Raw genomic sequence first — 22,828 nt, forward strand, 5'->3', positions numbered from 1 at the left:
GAAGGAAGCGTCTAAGGAAGACCAGAGAGTGATGGCCTGGGTTCAGTCTGGTCCGGGAAAAGACGCAGGCTCTTGTATGACCACAGCCTGGGGACGTACATGTCATCTGCTGCTGTTCATGATCTCTTGGACTTCTGGACCAAATTGTACTCCCTTATATAAGGACTCCTCAGGCCACCAATTTTGCATTAAAATAGTTGATGTGTGCCCTGGGGGCCAAAGACTTCGCCAATTTCTGCAGTTTCTCCAGCGTTGCCTCCCTCTTTCTTTGGTTATGACCCCTTAATAAAGATATTTTTTTTCTATTATACTTGCCTATGTGTGTTTTCCTTCAAAAAGGACAGTTTGTTTGTGAGGAGGCAGGTACATTTCAAAAATACAATGTGAAATTAACAAGAGACACCAACACCAAGCAATATCCTTGAGATTAAATAATACAAGATAATAATGGTGTTGTGGTAACTTGACACACAAAACACACCCAAAACTATTCTGGAGTAAAAAAAAAATTAATAAAAAAAAAAAACAGGAGATCAGCATTTAACAAACTAAAACAAAATCTAAAATCAAAAAAAAAAAATCTTTTCGGGAGATGTGACTAATCAAAATATTATATTCATGAAATCACGATAAATAATAAAGAAAGAAGTTTGTGAGAACTCTGTGTGAATATGAGCAGCAAAACAACTTAATTCTTCTAGCATTATAAAGAAGAAGAGAGTGCGCTGCATTAAACAGTTTAAAACATTGCAGCGTGACGAAAGTGCTATATCCATTACGAACGCTAATTTTACCAGACTGAGCAGTTCCGTCTCGGAATTTATTCTGAGCATGCGTGGCACTTTGTCCACACACGGTCGGAATTTACGCAAACGGATTTTGCTGTCGGAAAATTTTATAGCCTGCTCTTAAACTTTGTGTGTCGGAAATTTCGATGGAAAAAGTCTGATGGAGCCCACACACGGTCGGAATTTCCGACAACAAGCTCAGATCGCACATTTTCCGTCTGAAAATCTGACCGTGTGTACAGGGCATAAGTCAGAGACACTTCCTTCTTTATTTGGCCTGGTAGAGCTGAATATCAGTGTGTGTTGTGTCTCTCCACTGCAGTGAATAAAAATGCACCTATCTGGATCTACTATCTCATCTGAATGTCTTGTTTGGTGACTCCCTAACCTGATTTAACAGAATGGTACCTTTCGACTCCGATACAGTCCAGTGGGCTCCCGACCAGAGATACACGAAACTTACATTGAGCAGACAAGTGGCCACGGTAAGAAACTGTTATTCTTACTTATTATGCTCTCCATGGCGAGTAATTAGTCGGTGTCTGGGGTCCATTGGTTGAAGGAGTCTTATGCTGTTGATGAGATGGTGAGATTAAGGTAAAAATTAAGTGTAAACTAGAGTAATGTTGATGTTACACAGTTTGATCCAAATAACTCCTTTACTTTGCCTGTTGCAGAAATAATAGAACAGATAATAATTATCAATGTTGATGTTTTGTTTCTATGCTTGGGGTGTCAATAGATTTATGAGACTTGAGAGAAGGTCTGACCAGAGGACTGTAGTAGTGAGTTTGTGTGGCGAGTAATGTCTATGTGGCCAAGTGTAATAAAGTGCCATTTGATGGCTACTGTGTGTAGCCCGGAGAAAAAATAAATAAAAAATGTTTTGGGTGACTACCCACAAATTGTTAGGGACTTGAGCATGAGGACTCTAGATTTGTTAGCACGACTCTCCCACGGACCTCTGGAAGCCGGGAGAGGTAGAAGTGGCACAAGTAAATTAAGTCCTATGACAGACAGATGTGGACAGTGGTTAAGAAATGACACCAAGATTATTATAGGCTGGACCAAAACAGAGCTGATCTAATACCAGAAGGAGTTATGATCAACTTGGGTTTCTGTGTATGTTATCTTTATGGCAGATTGACAGAGTTGGATAAGGGGATTAAATGTGTACAAAACTGGATTTTTTAAAGTATGCAACTTAGCATCCCTACCTCCAACAGCACCCTCTTATTCAGATCCTCTTCCTCCTTTTCCAAGTTACCAGGCACATCCTGCACCTAATATTGCAGGGTAAGGACCTTACAGGGGAGCTATAAGTGACCTAGAAGATATAACTGCCCAGGAAGAAAATGAAGCTGAATTTGGCTTATGATACAGTGCATGAAGGAAACATGAAAGTGGAAAAGAATAGACTGATAGAGCAGCTTACTTCTAAAACCGCGTACACACGAGCGGAATGTCCGACAGAAAAAGTCAGACTGAAGCTTTTCATCGTCTATTCCGATCGTGTGTATAGGCCTCATCGGACTTTCTTTTTCGGAAGTTCTGAATATTTCTGATGGAACCGATTCCTATCGGGAAAACCGATCGTCTATATGCTGTTCTGACAGACCAAAAATGACGCATGCTCTGAAGCAAGTACGAGATGGAAGCTATTGGCTACTGGCTATTGAACTTCCTTTTTCTAGTCCCATCATAAGTGTTGTACGTCACCGCGTTCTAGACACTCGGTCTTTGGTCGGACTTTGGTTTGACCGTGTGTAGGCAAGACCGCTTGAATGGAATTCCATCGGAGAAACCTTCGGAGTTTATTCCGACGGCAAAACCAGTCGTGTGTACATGGCATTAGTTCAGAATGTAGCGCTTTGAAGGCGAATTGCATAAGAAGTAAGTTATAGCTCAAGATGAGGTTCAAGAAGATAATGGAGGTTATTTACGAAAAGGCAAAATCCACTTTGCACTGTGTCAGGTCACCTGAGACCAGTGGGAGCTAGAGCATAGATTCCCCAGGGCGTGGAGTCTAAGAGCCAGCAGGTGTTTACCAGAGCCTCTAGTGGTGAGGATGGACTGCACTGCAGTCTGGCTCCAGGTCGTGGCCCCTAGGGTCTCACAGCTCATGCTCACGGTAGACTACAGGAGAAGGAAGCAGCAGGCTAGAACAACAAGGATAGTAAAGAGATAAGACAGAGGTCAGGGTGACTAGCAGACAGGAACAACAGAGTACACGCCAAAGGTTCAGGGTCACAGGCAAGCAGGGATAGCCAGGGACACGCCAAAAGGTCTTGGTCACGAGCAGACAGGAATAGTCGAGAACACGCCAAGGTCGGTAACTGAGACAAATGAAGAACACACGGCAAGCAGGAAACAGGAAGCCAAACACACAATCAATACACAATGGTTAATCAGCAAGGTTGGCTTGCAATGCCCAGGTTAATATAGTGTTCCTAATTAGAGACCGGGGTGGAGCTATGCTGAGGGAAGATTATTTAAACAGTCAGGTGAGGGTGGCTGGCCTCTAAAGGTAAACAGAGGAAGGAAAGGTGAGCTGACAGACACACATTACTGCATAACTACGACACACTGCAAGTGCACTTGAAAGTGCACTGAAAGTGCACTTGGAAGTGCAGTCACTCTACATCTAAGGGGTAGATCTGAAATGAGTGGAGGCTCTGCTGATTTTATCATCCAATCATGTGCAAGCTAAAATGCTGTTTTTTAATTTTCCCTGCATGTCCCCCATTGGATCTACAGCGACTTCACTTCCAAGTGCACTTTCAGTGCATTTTCAAGTGCACTTGCAGTGCAAAGTGGATTTGCCTTTCGTAAATAACCCCCCAGGAAATGTTTAAATTATATTAAAATTGGGCATCTTGCCAAGAAGCCCAGATACCAAAGAACATTGTGAACAAGATGATGGAATAACAGAATTGCAGTTAAGGAATCAAAGCTACGATAGCCTTTGTTTGGCTGGTGACTTTATGGTTGCATCCATTTCTGACCCTGCTGAGATAAATCACATTAATAGGTTCAGTGGAAAAGATGAGGAGCAAACGTTTATGCTCATCTGATGCCAGAGACCAGCAACATGAAGAAAAAGATGGTGACGAAAGCAAAGATGGGACTGGTGCCAGTACTTTAGCATTAAGTTCAACTGAGAGGTGTCCAATTTGTCTGAACAGTCTTTCCCTGGAGGTTGGCTTTCCAGAAGATTGTTGTCATGTTTTCTGTATATCCTGCATTCTTAAATGGTGTGAAACCTCCTCATCCTGCCCTGTTGACCACAAACCCTTTCAAACTGTGTATAAAATAGATCGAGTTGGTGGATTCACCAAGATACATGTCATGGCAAGAACTCAAAAAGAAAACTGCAGCTGCAACCTGTGCCAGTGGTGCTGTACAAAAGGGAAGATATGCTTTAGAACACATGTTATGAAGAAATATGCAAATTAAATCTTGAAAAGGGCAAGGACAAAACATTTGTTATCATGGCAAGAACTCAAAAAGAAAACTGCAGCTGCAACCTGTGCCAGTGGTGCTGTACAAAAGGGAAGATATGCTTTAGAACACATGTTATGAAGAAATATGCAAATTAAATCTTGAAAAGGGCAAGGACAAAACATTTGTTATCAGTAAGGCTGAGCAAGTATAAAGCAATCCTGCTTGAATTAGGAGAAATAGAAGTGAAAAGATGTACTACAATCAATCCTGCCAGCATTTTCCTAGAGAGAGAAGAAGACCTCGAAGAGGAGGGTGACCACATCAGCTTTAAACGCACAGAAGAAGAAATGCAGCAAATCTCCCCAGTAAAGGACACGCCTCTTAAAAATCCTGATCTGATCCTGTTTGCAGAGGGTTCACGCCTGTACAAAGATGGAGTCCCAAGAATGGCATATGCTGTGACAACATTGGAGGAAGTGATTGAGACCCAACAACTCCCATCATCACTTTCAGTGCAGGTTGCCAAAGTGGTAGCACTCACAAGAGCCTGTGCAAAGGATCAAACAGCCAACATCTACACTGATAGCAAGTATGCTCTCAAAGTAGTCCATGATTGTGGACCCATAAGGAAGAACAGAAGATTCACAACTGCTGCAGGAGAACCAATTCAAACTGGAAATATGTTTAAGAACTTTTTGTAGCAGTCACCATCCTGAAGGTCAAGGCACATAATGGAGGACAACCCATGGAAGAAAAAGGAAACCAGTTGACTGATCATACTGCCAGGAAGACTGCTGAAACACCAATGGAAGCAATCATGACCCTTATCACTGATTTTGCAAAGGAATAAGAAGAAGCCCGTAACAGATTGAAGAATAGGAAGAGAACAAATACAGAACGCGAAAGAACTGATTAAGAAATTGCAAGAATCTGCACCTGATGATTGGAATAAAATCATGTAAAGGGACAGAGCAAAGAAGGATCAAGAAGGACCCTTGTGCAAGGAGAATGGAATATGCGTCCCACCTCAAATGGAGAAGATGATCATGCAACTAGCCCATGGCCCAAGTCATGTAGGTCCTAAGGCAATGGAGAGAAACATAAACAAGGCTGGTTGGTTTATTCAATACTCCAGAAACGCATGTCAAGACTTTGTTGAGGGATGCATAATCTGTGCTAAAAATAACCCAGGAAAACAGACCACAGTAATAAAAAGACATTTGGCCAAGCTACTATTCCCTTTCCAAAGACTTCAGATTGATATCATCCAAATCAGGCCAATATCAATATGTTTTGGTGTGCATAGACACATTTTCAAGGCTGAATAGAAGCCTGCCCGGTAGCTAAAGCAAATGCCAAGACAACAGCAAAGAAGCACCTTTCCAAAGTAATATGTCACTTTGGAGTCCCTGAAACCATAGAGAATGACAGAGGAACACATGTCACTAGTTAATGCAAATTACAGTATCTCACAAAAGTGAGTACACCCCTCAAATTTTTGTAAATATTTTATTATATCTTTTCATGTGACAACACTGAAGAAATGACACTTAGCTACAATGTAAAGTAGTGAGTGTACAGCTTGTATGTAAATTTGCTCTCCCCTCAAAATAACTCAACATACAGTCATTAATGTCTAAACTGCTGGCAACGAAAGTGAGTACACCCCTAAGTGAAAATGTCCAAATCGGCCTCAATTAGCCATGTGTCATGTGACTTGTTAGTGTTACAAGGTCTCAGGTGTGAATGGGGAGCAGGTGTGTTAAATTTGGTGTTATTGCTCTCATTCTTTCATACTGGTCACTGGAAGTTTATCATGGCCCCTCATGGCAAAGAACTCTCTGAGGATCTGAAAAAAGAATTGTTGCTCTACATAAAGATGGCCTAGGCTATAAGATTGCAAAGACCCTGAAATTGAGCTGCAGCACGGTGGCCAAGACCATACAGTGGTTTAACAGGACAGATTCCACTCAGAACAGGCCTCGCCATGGTCGACCAAAAAAAAGTTGAGTGCACGTGCTCAGCGTTATATCCAGAGGTTGTCTTTGGGAAATTGTTTTCTGAAGACAAGCAGACTAGGGACATGGATTACTGGAACCATGTCCTGTGGTCTGATGAGACCAAGACAAACTTATTTGGTTTCGATGGTGTCAGCCAGGTGAGGAGTACAAAGACAAGTGGGTCTTGCCTACAGTCAAGCATGGTGGTGGGAGTGTCATGGTCTGGGGCTGCATGAGTGCTCCCATCACTGGGGAGATACAGATCATTGAGGGAACCATGAAAGCCAACATGTACTGTGACATACTGAAGCAGAGCATGATCCCCTCCCCATTCAGAGACTTGGCCAAAGGGCAGTATTCCAACATGATAACGACCCCAAACACCTCCAAGAAGACCACTGCCTTGCTAAAGAAGCTGAGGGTAAAGGTGATGTACTGGCCAAGCATGTCTCCAGACTTAAACCCTATTGAGCATCTGTAGGGCATCCTCAAATGGAGGATGGAGGAGCGCAAGGTCTCTAACATCCACCAGCTCCATGATGTCATAATGGAGGAGTGGAAGAGGACTCCAGTGGCAACCTGTGAAGCTCTGGGGAACTCCATGCCCAAGAGGGTTAAAGCAGTGATGGAAAATGCTGGTGGCCTCACTTAGGGGTGTACTCACTTTTGTTGCCAGCAGTTTAGACATTAATGGCTGTGTGTAGAGTTATTTTGAGGGGAGAGCAAATTTACACTGTTATACAAGCTGTACACTCACTATGTTTACATTGTAGCAAAGTGTAATTTCTTCAGTGTTATCACATGAAAAGATATAATAAAATATTTACAAAAATGCGATGGCTGTACTCACTTTTGTGAGATACTGTATATGCAAGGACTTGGCAATTGAGCAGGCCTTCTATGCCCTTATCATCCTCATAGTTTAGGAAAGGTAGAAAAATATAGTGGAATAATTAAAGACAGGCTAGCTAAATCAATGCAGGAAAAGAGAAGACGGGTCAGTAAAGAAACAATGGCCAGAACTGTTGCCTCTGGTTCTTTACATCATCAGGACTACCCCTACTTATATGTCAGAGAACTTGAGCCCTTATGAGATTTTGTTTTCTGGGCCCACTTAAGACAGGGTTGTATTTTCTACATTAGACTACTGCAGAGTTATGCAATTTAGCGGACCTCCATCTGTTGCAGACTAAGAAAGTCCCATGAGGCATAGCAAGACTCTGACAGCCAGAAGCATGAAACCCAGAGGCAGAGGCATGATGGTACTTGTAGTTTTGCAACAGTTGGAGGTCCGCTAATTGCATATCCCTGGACTACTGTAATGTATAATGATTTCGTTTTTTATGTAATTGTCTAATTCAAGCAACTAACTGCGATGCACAAGTTTGTTTTTGATTCCATTCCAGATCCAGATCAAGTAACTGGAATTATGATTTACAACCAGGTGATTGGGTCCTAGTAAAGGAACATGTGAAAGTACCTTTAGGACCAAAGTTTGAAGGACCCAACCAAGTGTTACTGACAACTGCCACAGCTGTAAAGTGATGTGGATACATGCCAGCCATTTCAAGAAAGTACAGCTAATTTCAAAAGATGAGCAAACTACTGTTATGCATTTGCTTGATCTTAGCAGTCAAGGCTATAGAGGAAAATCACCTGTACAAATTGCACATGCTAACAGGCATAAGGAGTAATTTGCTAGATATGTTCACATAGGCCAGACAGTTTAAACAAGGGCACACACCTAGTACCCATTTACTTTAATTTTGAGTTTAAGCAATACAAAGCTGCCCAAATACTAATATGTCCAGAATACCACAAATGTTCTATTATTGTGAAAATACATTTAATGCTGAATATAACTTAAGACCCTTTGAAATATCCCCTTATTTAGTAAGGAAAAAAGGTATACAATATGGCATTATGATAGGAAATATGACAAACCCAGATTACACTTTGTTTAGAAATGGTACATTTTCATGGATTCATCAGAAATTTTTTTTTTTTCTTATAGGAATTATAGTTATAGGATTGCTTGCTTATTTGTTTTTTTCAGATGTGCTAAATGTGGATTACAAAAGATTACTACAATGATAGTTAGAACTGAGGAAGATGACCCCAAGGAAGAGATAGTATAAGAGATAAAGTATTATCAAATAGCCAGATTAGCAGATTCGTATGATGCCGAGATGGGTGATGCAAATGAGTTAAGATATGTATCCACATACACCGTAAGAGGAACTTTACTCCACTACTGTGAAGTAGTACTGTGGACCCTCGGGTATCATACTAGGTAGAGAAGATATGGTAGTGACACCTCCATAGGGGTCAAGAGGAAGGGAAATGAGTTGAATCATAGGGGTCTGATAATGTTGATATATATATATAGAGAGAGAGAGAGAGAGAGAGAGAGAGAGAGAAAGAGAGAAAGAGAGAAAGAGAGAGAGACTATCACTTTAAGAATTTGTAATGCAATGTAATGACCTCCAGATAGGAAGCAAAAGTTTACTCCCTTTTTGCTCCAAGAAATTGACTGTCTTATCTAGCTGGACTGATCCAGTACCATTATGGCGGCGCCCATGTTTTCTTGCACTTTCTATCAGTCACATGATGTAACCACCTACTTAACTGTTCCCTTGTGAATGTTATGAATGCTGATTGGTCTAAACTATACGATCACACCAATAACATGCCTAGACCTTATGCATATTCATACGTATATATTGTTAAACTTGAGGTTTGTAAGTCAGAGACACTTCCTTCTTCATTCCGCCTGGTAAAGCTGAATATCAGTGTGTGTTGTGTCTCTCAACTTCAGTGAATAAGAATGCACCTATCTGGATCTACTATCTCATCTGAATATCTTGTTTGGAGACTCCCTAACCTGATTTAACAAAACCAAACCATGGTCAGGTAGACTAACTAAAACTTCAGCCACAACTGCTACAAATGTAAGGGTGAAATAAGGACGGCTAAGATAGAACATGAAAGACACACAGTGGAGGAGAGCAAAAAAAATATCCCAAGAAATTCTTTAAGTATGTAAACAGTAAAAAAGGGAGGATAGACCATATTGGCCCCATAAACAAAGGATGGGGAGATGGCAAAGGTATTAAATGTATTCTTCTCCTCAGTCTTCACGAGGGAATTGGGGGCTTCAGTAACCAAAACTGCAGAGTTTATCCTCATTACACATCACAGGAAGCACCTCCATGGTTAACAGAGGACAGAATTAAAATTAGACTTGGGAAACTTGACATTAATAAATCACCGGGACCAGATGGCTTGCACCCAAGGGTACTTAGGGAACTCAGTCAAGTAATTGTCAGACCATTGTTCCTAATTTTTACTGACAGTCTACCGACTGGAATGGTACCAGCTGATTGGAGAAAAGCCAATGTAGCACCAATATTTAAAAAGGGCCCAAAATACATCCCTGGGAATTACAGACCAGTTAGCCTAACATCAATTGTATGTAAACTCTTGGAGGGGATGATAAGGGACTATATACAAGATTTTAGTAATGAGAACGGTATCATTAGCAGTAATCAGCGTGGATTCATGAAGAATCGTTCTTGTCAAACCATTCTACTAACCTTCTATGAGGAGGTGAGTTGCCAGCTAGATAAAGAAGGCCCGTAGACGTGGTGTATCTGGATTTTGCAAAAGCATTTGACATAGTTCCCCATAAACATTTACTGTACTAAATAAGGTCCATTGGCATGGACCATAGGGTGAGTACATGGATTGAAAACTGGCTACAAGGGTGAGTTCAGAGGGTGGTGATAAATGGGGAGTACTCAGAATGGTCAGGGGTGGGTAGTGGGGTCCCCCAGGGTTCTGTGCTGGGACCAATCCTTTTTAATTCGTTCATAAATTACCTGGAGGATGGGGTAAACAGTTCAATCTCTGTATTTGCGGACGATACTAAGCTAAGCAGGGCAATAACTTCTCCACAGGATGTGGAAACCTTGCAAAAAGATCTGAACAAATTAATAGGGTGGGCAACTACATTGCAAATGAGGTTCAATGTAGAAAAATGTAAAATAATGCACTTGGGTGGCATAAATATGAATGCAATCTATACACTGGGGGGAGAACCTTTGGGGGAATCTGGGATGGATGTAGATGATAGGCTCAGCAATGGCATGCAATGCTAAGCTGCTGCTAACAAAGCAAACAGAATATTGGCATGCATTAAAAAGGGGATAAATTCCAGAGATAAAACGATAATTCTCCCGCTCTACAAGACTCTGGTCCGGCCGCACCTAGATAATGCTGTCCAGTTCTGGGCACCAGTCCTCAGGAAGGATGTACTGGAAATGGAGCGAGTACAAAGAAGGGCAACAAGGCTAATAAAGGGTCTGGAGGATATTAGTTATGAGCAAAGGTTGCGAGCACTGAACTTATTCTCTCTGGAGAAGAGATGCTTAAGAGGGGATATGATTTCAATATACAAATACCATACTGGTGACCCCACAATAGGGATAAAACTTTTTCACAGAAGGGAGTTTAACAAGACTTGTGGCCACTCATTAAAATTACAAGAAAAGAGGTTTAACCTTAAACTACGTAGATGGTTCTTTACTGTAAGAGCGGCAAGGATGTGTAATTCCCTTCCATAGGCGGTGGTCTCAGTGGGGGGCAATGATAGTTTCAAGAAACTATTAGATAAGCACATGAACGACCGCAACATACAGGAATATACAATGTAATACTGACATATAATCACACACATAGGTTGGACTTGATGGACTTGTGTCTTTTTTCAACCTCACCTACTATGTAACTATGTAACTGCCAGGAAAACTGTTTGGGATGCAAAGAAAAACCCACAAATAACTTCATGTGAAATACAGGACTCTCTGAAAACATGTGGTATGGCTGTTTCAAGATGCACAATAAGGAGGAACTTGAAGAAAGATGGGCTGCATGGTTGAGTCACCAGAAGAAAGCCATTACTATGCAAATGCCACAAAGTATCCAGCTTACAATATGCCAAACAGCACAGAGACAAGCCTCAAACCTTCTGGCACAGTCATTTGGAGTGATGAGACCAAAATTGAGCTTTTAGGCCACAAACATAAACGCCACATTTGGAGAGGAGTCAACAAGGCCTATGATGAAAGGTACACCATTCCTACTGTGAAACATGGAGGTGGATCCCTGATGTTTTGGGGATGTGTGAGCTACAAAGGCACAGGAAATTTGGTCAAAATTGATGGCAAGATAAATGCAGTACGTTATCAAACGTTATTCCAACTTGACGATGATCCAAAACACAAGGCCAAGTCGACCATGCATTGGCTACAGCAGAATAAATTGAAGGTTGAATGTGCAGTTCATGCAAAACAGCCCAAGACATTACAGGAACTGGAAGTTTTTTGCCAAGAGGAATGGGAAGCTTTACTATCTGATGAGATAAAGAGCCTCATCCACAAATATCACAAAAGACTTCAAGCCACTGTCATTGTCATTGATGTTAAACGAGGGCAATACACGGTATTAAGAACTGGGGTGTGTAAACTTTTGATCAGGGTCATTTGGGTAGTTTCTGTTGTCATTATGATTTAAAAAAAGTAAACACAGTTGATTGATAATAAATAGCTTCAGCCAAACACTAATCATGAGTGAAAGAAAAGTGTTATTATTCATATTCTCTGAAAAATGGCCAAGAAATCATAAATTCTTCCAGGGTATGTACACTTATGAGCACAACTGTATATATTTTTTCAGAAATTATGTGATCATAATCAAACAGATTTTACATTAGCATATTATATCATTCCCTTGGAAAGCACATTATATCAATCATATGCTCTCTTTTAAAGGCTTACTTAAACTTTATGACTATGGTTTATGTTGTTTTATTCATAGGTGTGACAGGAAAAACAGTAAGGACTCATTTAGACTTGCTTTGCTGTCTAAAACATGACCCACAGCCCTAATTACCAGACAACTGCACTGCAACCGCACGCAGCAATTGTGCCGTGCACAATTGCTGGATGGTTGCAGCACGGCACCATTCACTCAAATGGGTCATGCTCAATGGGCAGTACCTCATATCAAGCGTGACAGGAGGTATAAATCCTGCACAGCCACAAAGCAAAACATCACAACCGCAGCATTTGTACACCCCGGCCTGAGCAGCAATAGGGGGAGCAGTTAGGGACACTAAGGGCTCATTTACACTTGTTTCAGCTTCAACACACATTAACGGCTAGTTTACACTTAAAAACAAGGCTTCGGACAGGCTTTGTTAAAACTTTTTGAACGCTAGTCAAAGCTCCTGTCACTAAATAAAATGGTTAGCTTACATACACCTCTCCCTGGTGGTCTAGTGGCTAGGATTCGGCGCTCTCACCGCCGTGGCCCGGGTTCGATTCCCGGTCAGGGAAATTCTTCTTTGCCCTGGTAGTAGCTGGGCACTATCATCTGCGTTTCTGCTTCGTAGAGCCAAGAAAATGCTCCGCCATCCATCGGCCTGGTTTTAAGGGAGGAGGAGCTACGTCCCGACGACACCGCGATACACAGACTCGTAGGACACGGGTTTTCTTGGAGTCGGCCGGCTTTCTATTTTACATGCCTGCAATTTACGATGCTTTTGTAAGTGCAACCTTTATATTTTTTATACAATAAATCGCTGGATTTTACACTATGTGGAGCAATTTATCTTTTACATGGCAATATTTCCAAAAATGCTGAGGCTGTGTGGAGTGAGTCCCAGGTCCCGTACGCTGAGTGCCTGCTTAAGGATCCCTGGCTGGGGTACAGCCATCTGCCTCCTGGGTCTCCTGTAATTTAGAGACCATTTCCATCTGGTAAGAGGCAGCAATTTTTCTTGGAGGTGGAGGTTTATCTACGCACCTTATATCCTATCACAGCGAGATCCTGTTACATTACCTCACAGAGCACCTGGAGATCAGTTTAATCTATGCATGTCAATGTAATATGGATGGACTTTATTTAATACTGCTTTTTTGAATCACGGACTTTCTTTAGTTTTTCAGTTTCTTATGTTGTTACACTATTATGGTTTAGCTCTGTGGTTACAGTTAAGCTGTATTAATGTATATATTGACACTAGAGGTACATATTGTTTATTGATTGTGATATGCAATATTTGTTTTTTTTTGTCATATACACAATTATTCTCATTTATATTTTATTCACTTAATAGCATTTTTAATTTCTTTCATAGTGTTTGACACTTTCACTCAGTGACCCACATTCAATCTCCACATTCACATCATTTTTCAGGCATTTGCCTTTCGTCACTTTAGTTTTCAGCGCAAATTTTTTTTGACTTACACAGCTTACAATTCTGTTTACACCTTTCTTTTGCTTTGCTTTGCTTTATTTCAGCTTCGCTTCAAAAATTATACCCCATGTAGCTTTAGAGGTGCTTCAAAGTATCTTCAAAGCCTCCATAGAAGTCTATGGCAAAGCTCTCTTGAAGCACCACTGAAGCCCGATAAGGCCTCATCGAAGCTCCATGAAGCCTCACCAAAGCCTCATCGAAGTCTCACCAAAGCCCCATCAAAGCCCCATCGAAGCTCCACCAAAGCCTCATCAAAGCCCCACCGAAGCCTCATCAAAGCCTCATCGAAGCACCAAGCAAAAGCAAGGTATAAACAGGACTTACTAAGGGCTCATTTACACTTGCTTCGGCTTTAACACATTAAAGCTCCTACCGCTTCAACATGCTTTTATGATGTGTTTTTGATGCTTCGGTGGTGCTTCGATGAAGCTTCGGTGGTGCTTTGATGAAGCTTTGGTGAAGCTTTGGTAGTGCTTCCGTGGTACTCTTTTGAAGCTTTGTTGAAGCTTGGCAGATGCACTGCGTGTGTGTGTATATCTCTTACTTGCAATTTCTCCAAAACAAAGCGAAGCTAAAGCTGAATTAAAGCCTCTCAGAAGCTGCAGGTGCTTCAAGTGAGCTTTGCCATAGACTTCTATGGAGGCTTTAAAGACACTTTGAAGCACTACTAAAGTGACATGGGGTATAATTTTTGAAGCGAAGCCAAAGCAAAGCAAAAGCAAGGTGTGAACACGACTGTAAGCTAATCATTTTATTTAGTGACAGGAGCTTTGACAGGAGCTTTGACTGGCTTTCAGAGAGCTTTAACGACTTCAGCCCCAGAAGAATTTACCCCCTTTCTGACCAGGCCACTTTTTGCAATATGGCACTGCGACACTTTAACTGACAATTACACGGTCGTGCGATGCTGTACCCAAACAAAATGTATGTCCTTTTTTCCTACAAATGGAGCTTTCTTTTGGTGGTATTTGATCAATCTGCGGTTTTTATTTTTTGCGCTATAAACAAGAGAAGAGCGACAATTTAGAAAAAAACACAATATTTTTTACTTTTTGCTATAATAAATATCCCAATTTAAAAAAAAAACACATTTCTTCATCAGTTTAGGTCAATATGTATTCTTCTACATATTTTTGGTAAAAAAATTGCAATAAGCGAATATTGATTGGTTTGCGCAAAAGCTATAGCATCTACAAAATAGGGGATAGATTTATGGTATTTTTATTATTATTTTTTTTACTAGTAATGGCGGCGATCATCGATTTTTATCGGGACTGCGACATTATGGCAGATGGATTGGACACTTTTGACACTTTTTTGGGACCATTGACAGTTATACAGCAATCAGAGCTAAAAATAACCACTAATTACTGTATAAATGTCACTGGCAGGGAAAGGGTTAACACTAGAGGCGATCAAGGGGTTAAGTGTGTTCCCTGGGAGGTGTTTCTAACAGTGAGGGGATATGACTAACTAGAGGAGGAGCCAGATCGTTGTTCCTACTTAGTAGGAACAGACAATATGTTTCTCCTCCCCTGTCAGAACAGGGATTTGCGTGTTTACACACACAAATCCACGTTCTGGCTCTCGTGCCAGCGATCGTGTGTGGCCTGCCGTGCGAACGCGCCTGCTATGGCACTTAAAGGACCCGCTGTACATATACAGCGATTCACACAGGGGAGCTATCCTGCCGCCGTATATGTACAGGAGCTGGTCGGGAATCGGTTAATCACTCCAGCCCTGGAGGATTTGGCTGCTCAGTGACCAGAGGACTTTTTACAATTTGGCACTGTGCTGCTTTAACTGGTAATTGCGCAGTCATGTAATGCTGTACCCAAACAAAATTTGGGTCCTTTTTTTCCCACAAATAGAGCTTTCTTTTGATGGTATTTGATTGCCTCTGCGATTTTTATTTTTTGTGATATAAATGGAAAAAGACCGAAAATTTTGAAAAATAAATTATATTTTCTACTTTTTGTTATTAAAAAAATCCAATAAACTCAATTTTAGTCATACATTTATGCCAAAATGTATTCAGTCACATGTCTTTGGTAAAAAAAAATGTCAATAAGCGTATATTTATTGGTTTGCGCAAAAGTTATAGCGTCTACAAACTAAGGTACATTTTCTGGAATTTACGCAGCTTTTAGTTTATGACTGCCTATCACATTTCTTGAGGTGCTAAAATGGCAGGGCAGTACAACCCTCCCCCCCATGACCCCATTTTGGAAAGTAGACATGCCAGGGAAATTGCTAAGAGGCATGATGAGCCCATTGAATATTTTATTTTTTTGTCACAAGTGATTGAAAAATTACAAAAAAAATTGCACAAAGTTGTTACTAAATTATATATTGTTCACACATGCCATGGTTATATGTGGAATTACACCCCAAAATACATTCTGCTGCTTCTGGGTATGGGAATACCTCATGTGTGAGACTTTTTGAGAGCCTAGCCACGTACAGGACCCCAAAATCCAAGCACCGCCTTCAGCATTGCTAAGGGTGTAAATTTTTGATTTCACTCCTCACTACCTATCACAGTTTCGGAGGCCATAACATGCCAAGATAGCACAACCCCCCCCCAAATGACCCTATTTTGGAAAGTAGACACCCCAAGCTGTTTGATGAGAGGCATGTTGAGTCCATGGAATATTTTATATTTTGCCACAAGTTGCAGGAACATTACAATTTTTTTTGCACACAAAGTTGTCACTAAATGATATATTGCTCAAACATGCCATGGGCATATGTGAAATTACACCCCAAAATACATTCTGCTGCTTCTCCTGAGTATGGGGATACCACATGTGTGAGACTTTTTGGGAGCCTAGCCGTGTACAGGACCCCGAAAACCAGTCACCGCCTTCAGGCTTTCTAAGGGTATAAAATGGTGATTTCCCTTCCTCACTACCTATCACAGTTTCGGAGGCCATGAAATGACAAGATAGCACAACCCCCCCCCCCCCCTCCAAATGACTAAATTTTGGAAAGAAGACACTTCAAGCTATTTGCTGAGAGGCATGTTGAGTCCATAGAATATTTTATATTTTGCCACAAGTTTCGAGAAAATGTTTTTTTTTTTTTACACAAAGTTGATATTTTACACAAAGTTAAATGATATATTGTTCAAACATGCCATGGGTATATGTGGAATTACACCACAAAATACATTCTGCTGCTTCTCCTGAGTATGGGGATACCACATGTGTGGGACTTTTTGGCAGTCTGTTCACGTACAGGAGCCCGAAAACCAATCACTAACCTTTGTGCTTTCTAAGGGCGTACATTTTTATTTTCACTCCTCACTGCCTATGGCCATGAAATGCACAGATAGCACAAAATCCCCCAAATGACCCCATTTTGGAAAGTAGAGACCCCAAGCTATTTGCTGAAGGCATTATGAGTATTTTTCAGATCTCGCTTTTTGTCACAAAGTTTTGAAAATTGAAAAAATGTTTTCAAAAATAAATGAGAGCTGCAAAATACTCACCATGCCTCTTAGCACATTTGGGTGTCTACTTTCCAAAATGGGGGGGTTTTGTGCTATCTGGACATTTCAGGGCCTCCGTAACTGTGATAGGTAATGAGGAGTAAAATCACAATTTTATGCCTTTAGAAAGCCTGAGGGTGGTGCTTGGTTTTGGGGTCACGAAACTTGTGCCAAAATATCAAATATTCCATGGACACAACATGCCTCTCAGCAAAAAGCTTGAAGTGTCTTCTTTCCAAAATAGGGTCATTTGTGGGGGTTTTGTGCTATCTTGACATTTCAGGGCCTCCAAAACTGTGATAGGCAATGAGAAAGTGAAATCACCATTTTTTTTATTTAGTGGCAACTTTGTGCAAAAAAATAAAAAATAAAGTGTAAACTAGTGAAACTTGTGGCAAAATATAAAATATTCCATGTCTACTTTCCAAAAAGGGGTAATTTGGGCGGTTTTGAACTGTCCTGGCATTTTATGCACAACATTTAGAAGCTTATGTCACACATCACCCACTCTTCTAACCACTTGAAGACAAAGCCCTTTCTGGCACTTTCTGTTTACATGAAAAAATATTTTTTTTTGCAAAAAAATTACTTTGAACCCCCAAACATTATATATTTTTTTAAAGCAAAGGTCCTACAGATTAAAATGGTGGGTGTTGCAATTTTTTTTTTCACACAGTATTTGCGCAGCGATTTTTCAAACGTATTTTTTTTTTTTGAAAAAACACACTTTTTTTAATTTTAATGCACTAAAACACACTATATTGCCCAAATGTTTGATGAAATAAAAAAGATGATCTTATGCCAAGTACATGGATACCAAACACGACATGCTTTAAAATTGCGCACAAACATGCAGCGGCGACAAACTGTATACATTTTTAAAAGCCTTTAAAAGCCTTTACAGGTTACCACTTTAGATTTACAGAGAAGGCCTACTGCTAAAATTAAAATTACTGCTCTCGATCTGACCTTCGCGGTGATACCTCACATACATGGTGAAATTGCTGTTTACATATGACACCAGACCAACACTTGCATTCGCCTTTGTGTGTGAGCACGGGGGGGACAGAGGTGCTTTTTTTATTTTATTTTAATTTTTTTATTTTAAACTGTTTCTTTCATTTTTTTTTTTTTTTTTTTTTTAATAAATTTTATTGTTATCTCAGGGAATGTAAATATCCCCTATGATAGCAATAGTTTGTGACAGGTACTCTTATTTGAAAAAATTGGGGTCTATTAGACCCTAGATCTCTCCTCTACCCTCGAAGCATCTAACCACACCAAGATCAGTGTGATAAAATGGTTTCCTAATTTCCCAATGGCGCTGTTTATATCCGGCGAAACCTAAGTAATGAAATGCTCGTAGCTTCTGGTTTCTTAGGCCATAGAGATGATTGGAGCCATTCTGGTCTCTGATCAGCTCTATGGTCAGCTGATGAAACCACCGGCTGCATTCTTGGGTTCCCTGTTGGGACAGGAGAGCCCGAGAAAAACCATGAAGACAGTGGGGGGAACGTTCCCTCCCACTGCTTGTAAAAGCAGTCTAGAGGCTAATTAGCTGCTAGGATTGCTTTTAAATGAAAGCCAACCGCTGGCTGAAAATAATGATACCAAGATGATACCAGTACGTTGCTGATCCTTGTTGGACATAGATTGAAATGTTCTTTTTTTCATGCAGCCTGTGGGCTGCATGAAAAAAAAGAGATTGATCGGTGGGTATGCCCACCATTAGAATACCACCCTTCATCCACCCACTTCTAATGATGGACATACATGCACCATTTTTTATTTTAATTGTGGTGATGAAATCACCTCCTACAGCTCTGGAGGCGCTGATTTACGTATCGTGAGAGCAAACGCTGTTGCTGTCAAGATAAATGACGTACCTGCTAACCAAATGATGGTTAACAATAAAACAAAGTAACATTACAGTATAACAGTAAGACATACCATACCAGCAAAGAAAATACAATAAAACATAGTAAAAATAAAACATTTTTTAACACAATCTGTGCCTAAAAAATATATGCCGAAGCATGGGGGCAATCCCCCCTAATGTTAGGGGCAAATTGCCTCTCCACCCCTGCTCCCATGCTTCAGGATATATGCTCTTTTTTTAAGTGTGATGGTGAAATCACCTTCTACAGAGCTGGAGTCGCAGATTTACATATCGTGGGAGCAAACACTGTTGCTGTCAAGATAAATAAAACAGTGCTGCAGCTGAATGGCGTACATGAAAACAAAAAAATTGTTAACAATAAAACACAGTAAATAGTGAAGTATAAAAGAATTACATACCTGAAAAGCAAACATGATAAAACATAGTAACAATAAAACATTGCAGTTAAGCATAGAATACAGTAAAAAAGAACAGAACAATAGAGAGAGAACAATAAAACGACAACTATATATATATATATATAAATATAAATATATATATATATATATATATATATATATATTACACTTTTATTTGTAACTGTAACAGTTGTAGTGGTTGTAACGGCTGTAACGGTTGTAGTGGTTATAATGCTTCGATTCTAGGTTCGGGTCTCTCAAAATGCGATGGCATCTTTGGAAACCTTGTCTCCTAGTCTGTGTAGTGCTGTACCCTATGCTAATACTCCACTAGTGTGTGGTAGCATTCAAAACATTCACCGATGCAAAGATCAGGATGGTCAGGACAGGAGGGACAATAATAGCGGGTGTCATACCTGTATCCGTGCTTTCTACAGACACAACATTTTCTTTGGGGGGCTCGTTGGGTAAGGGTACCAGGGGGGACATGTGGAAAATGCCTCTCATGCAGCCGGCTTACTGCATTTGCGTTTGGAAGGTGGGGCATAGCACCGTCTGGAAACAGAAGGGCTGTGACGATCTCTTCCTGGAATTTAAGGAAGGATTCAGTTCGTCCTGACGCTTTGTATAGCACATAAGCGTTCAGCAGAGCCAATTGGAATAAGTATATAAACACTTTTTTGTACCACCGTCTGGCCTTGCGGGCAACTAGGTATGGCGCCAACAACTGGTCGTTGAGGTCCACCCCTCCCATATTAGGTTATATTCGTGGACACAGAGGGGTTTCTCCACAACACCAGTCGCCATAGGAATTTGGACCATTGTGTCTGCGTGAAGGGAGGACAGAACTAAAACATTCTTATTATCCCTCCACTTGCGTGCAAAATATTACACTTGAAGCAATCTCTCTCCACCTGGCTAAGATGGGAATTTACAAGCCGCTGGGGTAAGCGATTATATCACATGGTGCCACATGCGCAAATTCCATGATCAAACAAGTGACTAAAAAGTGGCACACTCGTGTAATAATTGTCCACATGCAAGTGGTACCCCTTTCTGAATAAGGGTGACACCAAGTCCCACACAATCTTACCAGCGCTCCCTATGTAGTCTGGACAGTTCTCTGTCTCTACGTAACTATCTCTTCCCTCGTAAACCATAAAACTATATGTATAGCCTGTTGCCCTGTCACAAAGCTTACACATCTTGACCCCATATCTGGCACACTTGCTGAGAAGATGCTGTTTGAAAGACAAGCGGCCAGAAAACGTAATCAGGGACTCATCAACGCAGACAACTTGATCAGGAGTAAACAAGGCTGCAACTGTTGGTTGAGGTGGTTTACGTGGGGCCGAATATTGTAGAGCCGATCGTATCCAGGGTCACCCCGAGGACTACAGAGTTCATTATCATTGAAGTGCATGAACCGCAAGATCTGCTTGTATTGTGCCCTGGCCATGGAGGCAGAGAACACGGCATATGGTGAATTGGGTCAGTGAACCAATATGACCGCAACTCACTCTTTTTTGTTATGCCCATGAGGAGGGATAGGCCCAGAACGGTCTTAAATTCAGAAACCGTAATAGGTTTCCATTATCTGGCAAGGGTCAAATGGAAATTAACGGCGATAAATTGACCAGCATACAAATTGCTTTGGTCCATCTTACGTGAAAAACAGCGAATAAAAATCAAGTGACGTAAAATCAACTGTTTCCACCTGAATTCCGGGTTGCCCAGTGAATAGGGGAAGTATGGGTGCTGCAGAAGTGGTGGGCTCCCAGTTCGGATTGGCAAATACAGCAGGAAGGGCACTATAGGCTCGACGGGCCTGTCATTGTCATCTTGGTGGCTGCGGGACACTAGTTGTGCTAGCCACCTCACCAGCTTGAACTGCACTTATAGGACTTGCCACATCCCCACGTGATACTGCAGTGCTGGTTTGACTACGACCAGGGTGTACTAGGCTGCTGGTGCTTGCCAGTTCACCAGAAGGATGAGTGGCACTAGTACTGGCTCTCTGCTCCATACGAGAGCCCTGAGGTTCTTGCACCTCAATAACAGCAAATGAAGGGGGTCTGGTTTGCCTGACCTTGGCAGGGACCACTACTCTGTCATCAGAGCTATCTGTCAGGGTGCCGCTGCTGTCTACAGGATGGTATTCTGAGCCTGAATCTATGTGTAAAAAAAATGTGTAGGCCTCTTCACTACTGTACCTTCGAATTGACATTTTGGTCTCTAAATTTACTGGTACAGTAGTGAGACTCATGTGAAAAAGAGCTCCTTACTGTCAGCGACTGCTTCAAATGCTACCAAAAAAGCTGTTAGCGTTCACAGGGGTCAGGCCTAACTCTGCGAACGCTGCAGTTAGGTGTTGTGTTTTTGTAAGTGACAGTGATCGATTGATACTGCACTTGGGTGGGCTGGGCTGGGCTGAGCGGAGGGGCTAAACGTAGGTGCTAGCAGGTATCTGGGCTGATTCTGCTAACGCTGTGTTTTTGGGAACCCTAAACTATTGGGGATGCTAATATAGTTCTGATCAGATCAAAGATATCAATCCGTTTAGACACTATACTACTAAGGGAGGTGTATGGTGCGTGCGTGGGTGTTAACGCTACTGGCACTAATCTGATGCTGCCTGGGGCGACGCAGACCCTGACTGACACTAAAACCTAACTGATACCACCTGCCAGTGATCAGGATGTTAAACCTTATTGGGTATTATACGGCGGGTGCCCTGACGCTATAAAAAAACAAACTAACTAACCAGCGTCACCCATGACACTAATACAGTGATCAATGGTGACAGGGGGTAAAAGGATTAACTAGGGGGCAATCAGGGGGTTAAAACCTTTATTAGATAATATATGGGGGTACCTGACACTATAAAAACCTGACGGTGAAACTAATCAACTAACTGGCTAACTAGCGTCACCCGTGACACAAATACGACGATCAGAAAAAAGATCTATTAGTGACACTGGCAACAGGGGGTGAAAGGGTTAACTGGGGGGTGATCAAAGGGTTAAACCTTTATTAGGGGGGTTTAGGGGGGTACCCTAGACCTACCTGGGCCTATTACTAACTGCTCTAATACTTATTATAGTCATAAATTACACCAATGCAGTGATCAGTGAAAAATCTGAAAACTGCAATTGCTGACACAGTGACAGGGAGTGAAGGGGTTAACGGGGGGGGGGGCGATCGGGGGGTGATCGGGGGGTGACAAGTGTACCTACGTGTACTGGTGTTATTGTAGTGTTGTGAAATTCACGGTAAGATGTTCTCTCTCCTCTGACTGGAATCGAAAAGACTCCAGTCTCCTCCTGTCTGTGTTTACATTTACACAGGCAGGGAAAGGATTTCATTTGTCAGGACCGATCAGCAGGTCCTGGCCATAAATCAGTGGCCTGTACCTGAGGACTGATCGGTTCTCTAATGAATCTGACCGCTGCAGGCGTGGGGGGGGTACAGGTACGCCCATTTT

General features: G+C 41.4%; 1 non-coding gene across 1 annotated transcript; it reads left to right on the forward strand.

Moving 5' to 3' along the window:
- The first annotated feature begins 12,558 nt into the window (after positions 1-12,558).
- On the forward strand, positions 12,559-12,630 carry TRNAE-CUC (transfer RNA glutamic acid (anticodon CUC)). Its single transcript has one exon. It is a non-coding gene; the product is annotated as a tRNA-Glu (tRNA).
- Positions 12,631-22,828: the final 10,198 nt, after the last annotated feature.

This window comes from Aquarana catesbeiana, linkage group LG05, assembly GCF_042186555.1.
Source record: "Aquarana catesbeiana isolate 2022-GZ linkage group LG05, ASM4218655v1, whole genome shotgun sequence".
NCBI lineage: Eukaryota > Metazoa > Chordata > Amphibia > Anura > Ranidae > Aquarana > Aquarana catesbeiana.